The following is an 8,681-nucleotide window of genomic DNA, read 5'->3' on the forward strand; positions in this document are numbered from 1 at the left end:
AAAGTCTAAGGGACCTTGGAGAAAACATCAGGATTAACAACATCCATATCATAGGGGTTCCAGAAGGAGAAGAGAGTGAGCAAAGGATAGTGAACCTGTTTGAAGAAATAATGGTTGAAAACTTCCCTAACCTGGTGAAGAAAAAGTCACATAAATTCAGGAAGCATAGAGAGTCTCAGTAAAGATGAACCCAAAGAGCTTCCAGAATCTTCTTCCTGAGCTGCTGGTCTTGGTGTTTGTGTCTCAGAGCCGCTGATAGCAAGATGTCTTCTGGACGTGCTAAAATTGGGCACCCTGCTCCCAACTTCAAAGCCACAGCTGTTATGCCAGATGGTCAGTTCAAGGATATCAGCCTATCTGACTACAAAGGAAAATATGTGGTGTTCTTCTTTTACCCTCTTGACTTTACCTTTGTGTGCCCCATGGAGATCATTGCTTTCAGTGACAGGGCAGAAGAATTTAAGAAACTCAACTGCCAAGTGAATGGTGCTTCTGTGGATTCTCATTTCTGTCACCTGGCCTGGATCAACACACCCAGGAAACAAGGAGGACTGGGACGTAGAACATTCCCTTGGTGTCAGACCCCAAAAGTGCCATTGTTCATGACTATGGGGTCTTAAAGGCTGATGAAGGCATTACATTCAGGGGACTCTTTACCGTTGATGACAAAGGTATCCTTCGCCAGATCACTGTAAACGACCTTCCTGTTGGCCGCTCTGTGGATGAGACTCTGAGACTAGTTCAGGCTTTCCAGTTCACTGACAAACATGGGGAAGTGTGCCCAGCTGGCTGGAAACCTGGCAGTGATACCATCAAGCCTGATGTCCAGAAGAGCAAAGAATATTTCTCTAAGCAGAAGTGAGCACTGGACCATTATAGGGTCATGGTGGCAGTGTACAGCCATGAGAACAAAACCTCTCTTTTACTATTGTCATGCTTAAAACACAAGACCTTAGATTTAGGCCAGATGTGGTATGAGACAGAACAGGCCTTTCCTGCAGGATCTGGGGAGGACAACTTTTCTTTTTCTGGAGGAAATGCCCTGAACTTATGGAGCAGGCCAATTGATGTGTACACTAGTGGGGCATCACCTCTTATCTTTTGTAGTTTCTATTAGACTTGAACTGAGAGAAAAAAAAAAAAAGATTAACCCAAAGAGACCCATACTAAGACACATTGTGATTAAAATGCCAAAGATTAAAGACAAAGAGAGATTCTTAAAAGCAGTAAAAGAAAAGCAATTAGGTATGTACATAGGAACTCCCATAAAGCTGTCAGCTGCTTTCTCAACAGAAACACTTCATGCCAGAAGGGATTGACATGAAGTAATCAAAGCAGCTGAGACTAACCAGCTGAAAACCAAAGACCTATAACCAAGAATACTCTATCCAGCAAGGCTATCATTTAAAATTGAAGGCTTCCCAGACAGGAAAAAAACTAATGGAGTTTACTGGCACCAAACCAGTATTGCAAGAAATGTTAAAGGGCTTGCTTTAAGAAAAAGAAAGAAAAAAATAATAGAGAGGAACATGAGAATATATGGCAATAAATAAGTAACTATCAATAATAACCTTAAATGTAAATGGATTAAGTGATCAATCACAAGACATAGGGAGGCTGAATAGTTAAGAAAACAAGATCCATGTGCATGCTGTCTTCAAGAGACCTACCTTAGAACAAAAGACATGCACAAACTGAAAATGAAGGAATGAAAAATGTTTCCATAAAATGGAAACAAAAAAAGAAAGCTGGGATAGCAATTCTTATATTTGACAAAATAGATTTCAAAACAAAGGTCATAACAAGAGACAAAAAAGATCACTACATAATACTAAAGGGATCATTTCAACAAAAGGATATATAACCCTTGTAAACATTTATGCACCCAATACAGGAGTAATTAAATATATTTTTAAAAATTGGTGGACATTAAGGGAGAGATCAGTAGCAATATAGTCATAATAAGGAATTTTAACAACCTACTGCCATCAATGGATACATCTTCCAGACACAAAATCAGCAAGGCTATAGTGACCTTAAATGACACACTGGATTAAATAGATTTAATTGATATGTACAGAACAATTCATCCCAAATCAACAGAATATACATTCTTCTCAAGTGCACACAGAACATTCTCAAAGACAAGCCATATGTTAGGACACAAAATGCCTTTAAATATTCACGAAGATTGAAATCTTATCAAGCATCTTCTCTGACCACAATGGTATGAAACTAGAAATCAACTGTAATAGAAAAATTCAAAAACATTCAAATACATGGAGGCTAAATAACATGTTATTAAACAATAAATGGGTTAACAATGATATCAATGAAAAAATCAAAAGAGACCTTGAAACAAAGGAAAATGAGAGCACACAAACCAAAATCTATGGGAAACAGCAAAAGCAGTCCTGAGAGGAAAGGTCACAGCATTACAGTCCTACCTCAAGAAGCAAGAAAATCTCAAATGCACAATCCAACCCTACACCTAAAAGAACTAGAGAAAGAACAACAAAGAAAGTCAAGAGTAAGTAGAAGGAAGGAAGTAATTAGATCAGAGTGAAAATACAATCAAACCTCAGTTCTTGAATGTCTCCCATCTCAAACAATTTGGTTCTTGATCAAGTTGTTCATGAAAAGGATCTCAGTTGTCAAACAAAACTTCGGCTCTCGACCCAGCAACCCTTTCATGCTGTTACTTTTATGATCACTCACACATCTCTCAGGTGAGAAACAAAGAAGAGAAAGCATGAGTATAATTTGATTTTGAACAAATCACTTCTCAAACAGTCCCCTGAAATGACTTAAGCTTGAGAACTGAGATTCCATTGTAAATGACATAGAGACTAAAACAGCAATGCAAAACATCAAGGAATCCAAGAGATGGTTCTTTGAAAAGATAAACAAGATTGACTAACTTTTAACCAGACTCATCATGAAAAAAAAAAAAAAAAGGAAGAGGACCCAAATAAATAAAATCAGAAATGAAAGAGAAGTAACAACTGACATCACAGACATATAAAGGATTGAGAGAAAATACTATGAACAGCTACATGCCAACAAATGGAACAACCTGAATGAAATGGTTAAATTCATAGAAACATACAATCTTCTAAAACTGAATCAGGAAGTATCAGAACACCTGAATAGACTGATTCCAGCTAATGAAATTAAAGCAGTAATAAGAAAAACTACCAGCAAACAAAAATCCTGGATTGGATAGCTTCACGGGCAAAGTGTACCAAACATTCAAAGAAGAACTAACACTTACACTTCTCAAACTATTCCAAAAAATTCAAGAGGGAAGACTTCAAATCTTTTTTTACAAGGCCAGCATTATCCTAATTCCAAAACCAGATGAGGACACTAGAAAGAGAAAATTACAGAGCAATATCTGTGATGAACACAGATGCTAAAATCCTCAACAAAATACTAGCAAACTGAATACAGCAGTACATTAGAAAGATCATACACCGTGATCTAGTAGGATTTATTCTGGGAATACAAGGTTGGTACATTACTCAGAAATCAGTAAAAATGATACAGCACATAAAATAAAAGATTAAAATCACATGATCATATCAATAGATGCAGAAGAAGCATTTGATAAAATTTAGCACCCTTTTATGATTAAAAAAGAACTTAGTAAAGTGGGAATAGAAGGATCATACCTCAACATAATAAAGCTCATATATGAAAAACCTGTTGCCAACACCATACTCAATGGACAAAAACTTAAAAGCATTTCCCTTAAGATCAGGAACAATACAGGGATGTCCACTTTTATTACTCTTATTCAACATAGTACTGAAAGTTCTAGCCATGAAAATCAGACAAAAAGAAATAAAATGCATCCAAATTGGAAAGGAAGGAAGAAGTAAAACTGCCATTATTTTCAGATAACAAGATATTGTACATAGAAAACCCTAAATAGGACCAGAGGCACGTAAACAGGGAACAGACTGACAGTGACAAAAGGGGAGAGGGGAGGGGGAAAGAAGGGGAAGTGTCTAGTCAAGAAATTAATATGAATGACCCATGGACATGGACACCTAAATGGAGATTCATTGTGGGAGAGGAGGGTGTGAGTGGAGCCAGGGAGAGCAAAGGGGGGGAGGGGTAAATGGGACAACTGTAATAGAAAAACAATTTAAAAATTTTTTAAATACACTAAAAAAAAAGAAAAGAAAACCCTAAAGAATTTACCTCTCCCCCCCCAAAATACTAGATCTAATAAATGAATTCAGCAAGGTAGCAGAATACAAAATGAATATTCAGAAATCAGAGGCATTCTTACACACTAATAATGAACTACCAGAAAAAAACTTAGATAACAACCCCATTTACTATTGCAACAACAACAAAAAAATAAGGTGCCTAGGAATAATTTTAACCAAGTAGGTAAAAGACCTGTACTCAAAAACTATAGGATATTTAAGAAAGAAGTTGAGGAAGATACAAATAAGTGGGAGCATATACCATGTTAACGGATTGGAAGAATTAACATCATTAAAATATCCATACTACCCAAAGCAATCTATAGATTCAATGCAATTCCTATTAAAATACCAGCAACATATTTCACAACTATTCCAAAAAATGTATATGGAACCAATGCAGACCCCAAATAGCCTCAGCAATCTTGAGAAAAAAGAACGAAGTTGGAGGTATTACAATACCTGATATCAAACTATACTACAAGGCTATTTTATTCAAAACAACCTGTTACTGGCATAAGAACAGGCATATACGTAAATGTGATAGAACAGAGTCCAGAAATAAACCCATGCCTTTGTGGCCAACTAATATTTGATAAAGGAGACTAGAGTATACAATGGAGTAAAGACAGTCTCTTCAATAAATGGTGCTGGGAAAATTGGACAGGTACATGCAAAATAATGAAACTAGACCATCAGCTTACACCATACACAAGAATAAACTCAAAATGGATAAAAGACTTAAATGTAAGTCATGAAACCATAAAAATCCTACAAGAAAACATGGGCAGTAAAATCTTAGACATCTCATGTAGCAATATTTTTGCCGATACATCTCCTCGGGCAAGGAGAACAAAGGAAAAAGTAAACAATGGGTCTACATCAACTAAAAAATTTTTGCACAGCAAAAGAAACAAACCATCAACAAAATGAAAAGGGAACTTACTGTATGAGAGATCATATTTTCCACTGATACATCTGATAATGGGTTAATTTCCCCCAAATGTGAAAACTTGTACAACTCAACACCAAGACAAACAATCTAATTAAAAAATAGGTGAAGGACCTGAATAGACACTTCTTCAAAGAGGACACAGAGATGATCAATAGATATATGAAAAAGTGGTCAATGTCACTAGTCATCAGAGAGATGCAAATTAAAACCACAATGAGATATCACAACTCACAGCTGCTAGAATGATTATCATAATCAATAAATCAACAAACAAGTGCTGTTAAGAATATGGAGAAATGGGAACCTTAGTGCACTGTCATTGGGAATTTAGATTAGTGCAGCTACTGTGGAAAACAGTATGGAGTTTCCTCAAAAAATTAAAAATGGAACTGCCTTTTGACCTACCAATCCCAATTCTGGGAATATATCCTAAGAAACCTGAAACACAAATTCAGAAGAATATATGCACTGCTATGTTCATTGTCATCATATTTATAATAGCTAAGATCGGAAACAGCCCAAGTACCCATCAGCAAATGAGTGGATAAAAAAGCTGTCGTACATTTACACAATGGAATATGATGCAGCCATAAAAATTAGAAAATTTTACCTTCTTTGACAGCATGGTTGGACCTGGAGAGTATTATGTTAAATGAATTAAGCCAGTCAGAGTCAGACAAACACCATATGAGCTCACTTACATTTGGAATCTAATTAATAAAATAACTAATGAGCAAAATGGAAACAGAAGCATGGATACAAGGAACAGGCTGACAGTTGTCAGGGGGGAGGGAGGTTGGGGAACAGGATGAAAGAAGGTGAAAGGTTTAGTTAAAAAACACATAGACACAGATAACATTGTGGTGATAGAGGAAACAGTGGATGGGGCCTTGGTGAAGGGGGGCAATGGGGTCACAAAGAGACTTTGCTTGCGGTGATGGGTGCATGATGTAGTGTACAGATGATGTTTTGTTGAGTTGTACCCTGGAAACCTGTTTGGTTTTGTGAACCAATGTTACCCCAATAAATTGAATTTAAAAAAGAATAAAAATTATTGGAATAGTAGGAAGTAGGGTACCTTTTAATGCCAGCTGCCTCACAGGACTCTCCACATAACTGGCAACATGTAAAATGTCATTAAGAGGCAAACAATACAAAACAAAAATTAAACAGGGCACCGTTTGTCAGCAGCACCAACATAATTCTATAGCATAATTTTGTCCTGTGTGTCTGGAAATCTGTCCTGTGGAAACAGACTCAGCCTTGAACGTAAGACTAACCAGATGACAGTCACTCACTCAAGGTAATGCCAGACAAAATAATGCCTAGATTAGTGCTGAGAACCGAAGATGAGTAATTTATTTCATCATCTACATTGTAGCCACTTTAATATTTTGCCATGATTGCCTGATTCAAAAAATAACAAGTGAAAACTGGAGAACAAGAACTACAGAAAAGTAGGGAAGTGTTGGCAACAGATAAGGCAAAAGAAAGTACATGTGAGAAGGATCATTAGAGCTGAACTTAGTGAGTCCAGTAATAAGTTACAGAAAAAAAATGGTGACATGAAAGACAATTCTTTAAAAAATGAAATGTCCTTTAGGGCATGACAATGTTGACCTGAGCCTTGTGCTCCTGCAAAACAGTAACAGTTAAGAAGTGCCCCACACCCTGAAACAGCTAACCTTAGTTGCAAAGAACCACCCTTTTCCATTTTACTTAGGTAAAACCCGCTGTCCACTTCTTCTCTTGATGCCATAGGCCTGGATGGCTCCCTGGATTTCCTGCTTCTGTAAACCCAGGCCCCCTGCCTTTACATTGAGGCATTCTTCATTAATGAGCGTTCTCCCTCTTGCCATAACCTGAATGAAATGATCTCCTTAATTATCCGGTACATTCTTTGTGAAAGACAATACAATAAATATTTTCTTTTAAAGAAAGAATATACGGTGTTTGTCACTAGACAATCTATTCTTTTTGCCCCCACTAAGAAAATGTTGAAAAAAATATTTAAAGAATTTCAGTTTGAAGGGTGCCAAATTATTCACCAGCTGAGGGTATCCACAGCTAGAGTTTGATTGATCTCAGATAACAAGGACTGTGAAGCAGATTTTTTGAAGGAAAATTCACCCCCTTGTGGTGACAAATCAAGGAAGGATCTATTTTTTAAAGCAAAACCTCTCCAAGGTCACCAGTGTTACATTTCTAGAGTAACCATTCACATTCCAGTGTCTAGGCCTACTGCTTCTCCATTCCTGGAGCTCTTCAAGTGCCAAGCACCTAACTTTTCCCACTTTTTTTGGAGATTAAGAGGGAAAATACATGCACAGAACTAGTTTCCTGCCAGGTTATCAGACTTTTTATGTTATTGCTACATCTTATTTCCAACTCCTTTTTATCCTTGACATATATTACACACACACATACACACACACACACATATGTTGGCATGCTTAGAGCCATTATAAACCATGGATGGAAAATAAATTGCAACTACTTGGGGATATCACAATTCAGTAGCACACTGAACTTTCTCAAGGGGGGTCTTTGGTCTGTTAATTAGGCATGTCACAGAATTTTCCTCATACATTCATCCCAGATTCTTCCCCGTGATCTACTGGGAAGCTTCAGGAGCTGGACCATCATCAGCATTTGCCCAATTTATTCTGATTCTTCCCATCCTGACCCATAGGGATTTCAAGAATAGGAAATGCTGTACTATTGAACATTGATGGCCATTTCCTTTACATGACAAGAGGAGACCTGATTTTTACCTTGGGCACATATCAGTTTGAAGGTTGGTTACTTCATCTAAGAAACCCAAGTTGAAACTGGAAAATCAGGGCTTAGAAAAATGTATGATTCATCTTGGAAACTGCCTGGATGCCCCACTTCACAGATACAGGATACAACTTTAGGCTAGTTTAACAACACCTCTTCTAATGATCAGAGTAGAAATAAGACTGATTGCCATAGTCCTTGGGTCTATAGCATCTGTTTTGCTGGTGCTTTGGGAAGGAGAGCTGAGCCCATCACCTTCTGGTCACTGTGTGCCTGCTGAGTCATGTCAGTGTCATCAGAAAGCAGAGGAACAAGCAGCTCTTGCCCAATGTCTACCCACAAGTACTAAGGAAGGGAGGTTGTCTGCTGCAGTAGAAAGATAGCTGAGCCCGAGACCCAGGCTCTGGTCCTGGGCTGTCACCTGCATGTTGTAAGACTTTGACAAGAGATTTTCCTTTGGGGGGCCCATTTATTTCCCTCTATAAAATGAAGGGACCAAATCAAATGACTTGTCAAGCTTCTTCTAAATCCAGATTTTGCTTATCAGTTACTTTGGAAATAATGTAAAAAGTTTAACTAATAGTGACCTAACAGGGTTATTTCTAATACAGCCATGCACCAATAACAGCTGGGCTGAATTCTGAGATATGCATGGTTAAACGATTTTGTCATTGTGCAAACATAATAGATTGTACTTACACAAACCTACACACCTGGGCTATCTG

General features: G+C 37.5%; 1 pseudogene; it reads left to right on the plus strand.

The window, feature by feature from the left end:
- The first annotated feature begins 263 nt into the window (after positions 1 to 263).
- Positions 264 to 997, plus strand: LOC150006623 (peroxiredoxin-1 pseudogene; annotated as a pseudogene).
- Positions 998 to 8,681: the final 7,684 nt, after the last annotated feature.

The sequence above is a fragment of the Furipterus horrens genome, unplaced genomic scaffold (genome assembly GCF_987537825.1).
Source record: "Furipterus horrens unplaced genomic scaffold, mFurHor1.1.pri manual_scaffold_6, whole genome shotgun sequence".
Lineage (NCBI taxonomy): Eukaryota > Metazoa > Chordata > Mammalia > Chiroptera > Furipteridae > Furipterus > Furipterus horrens.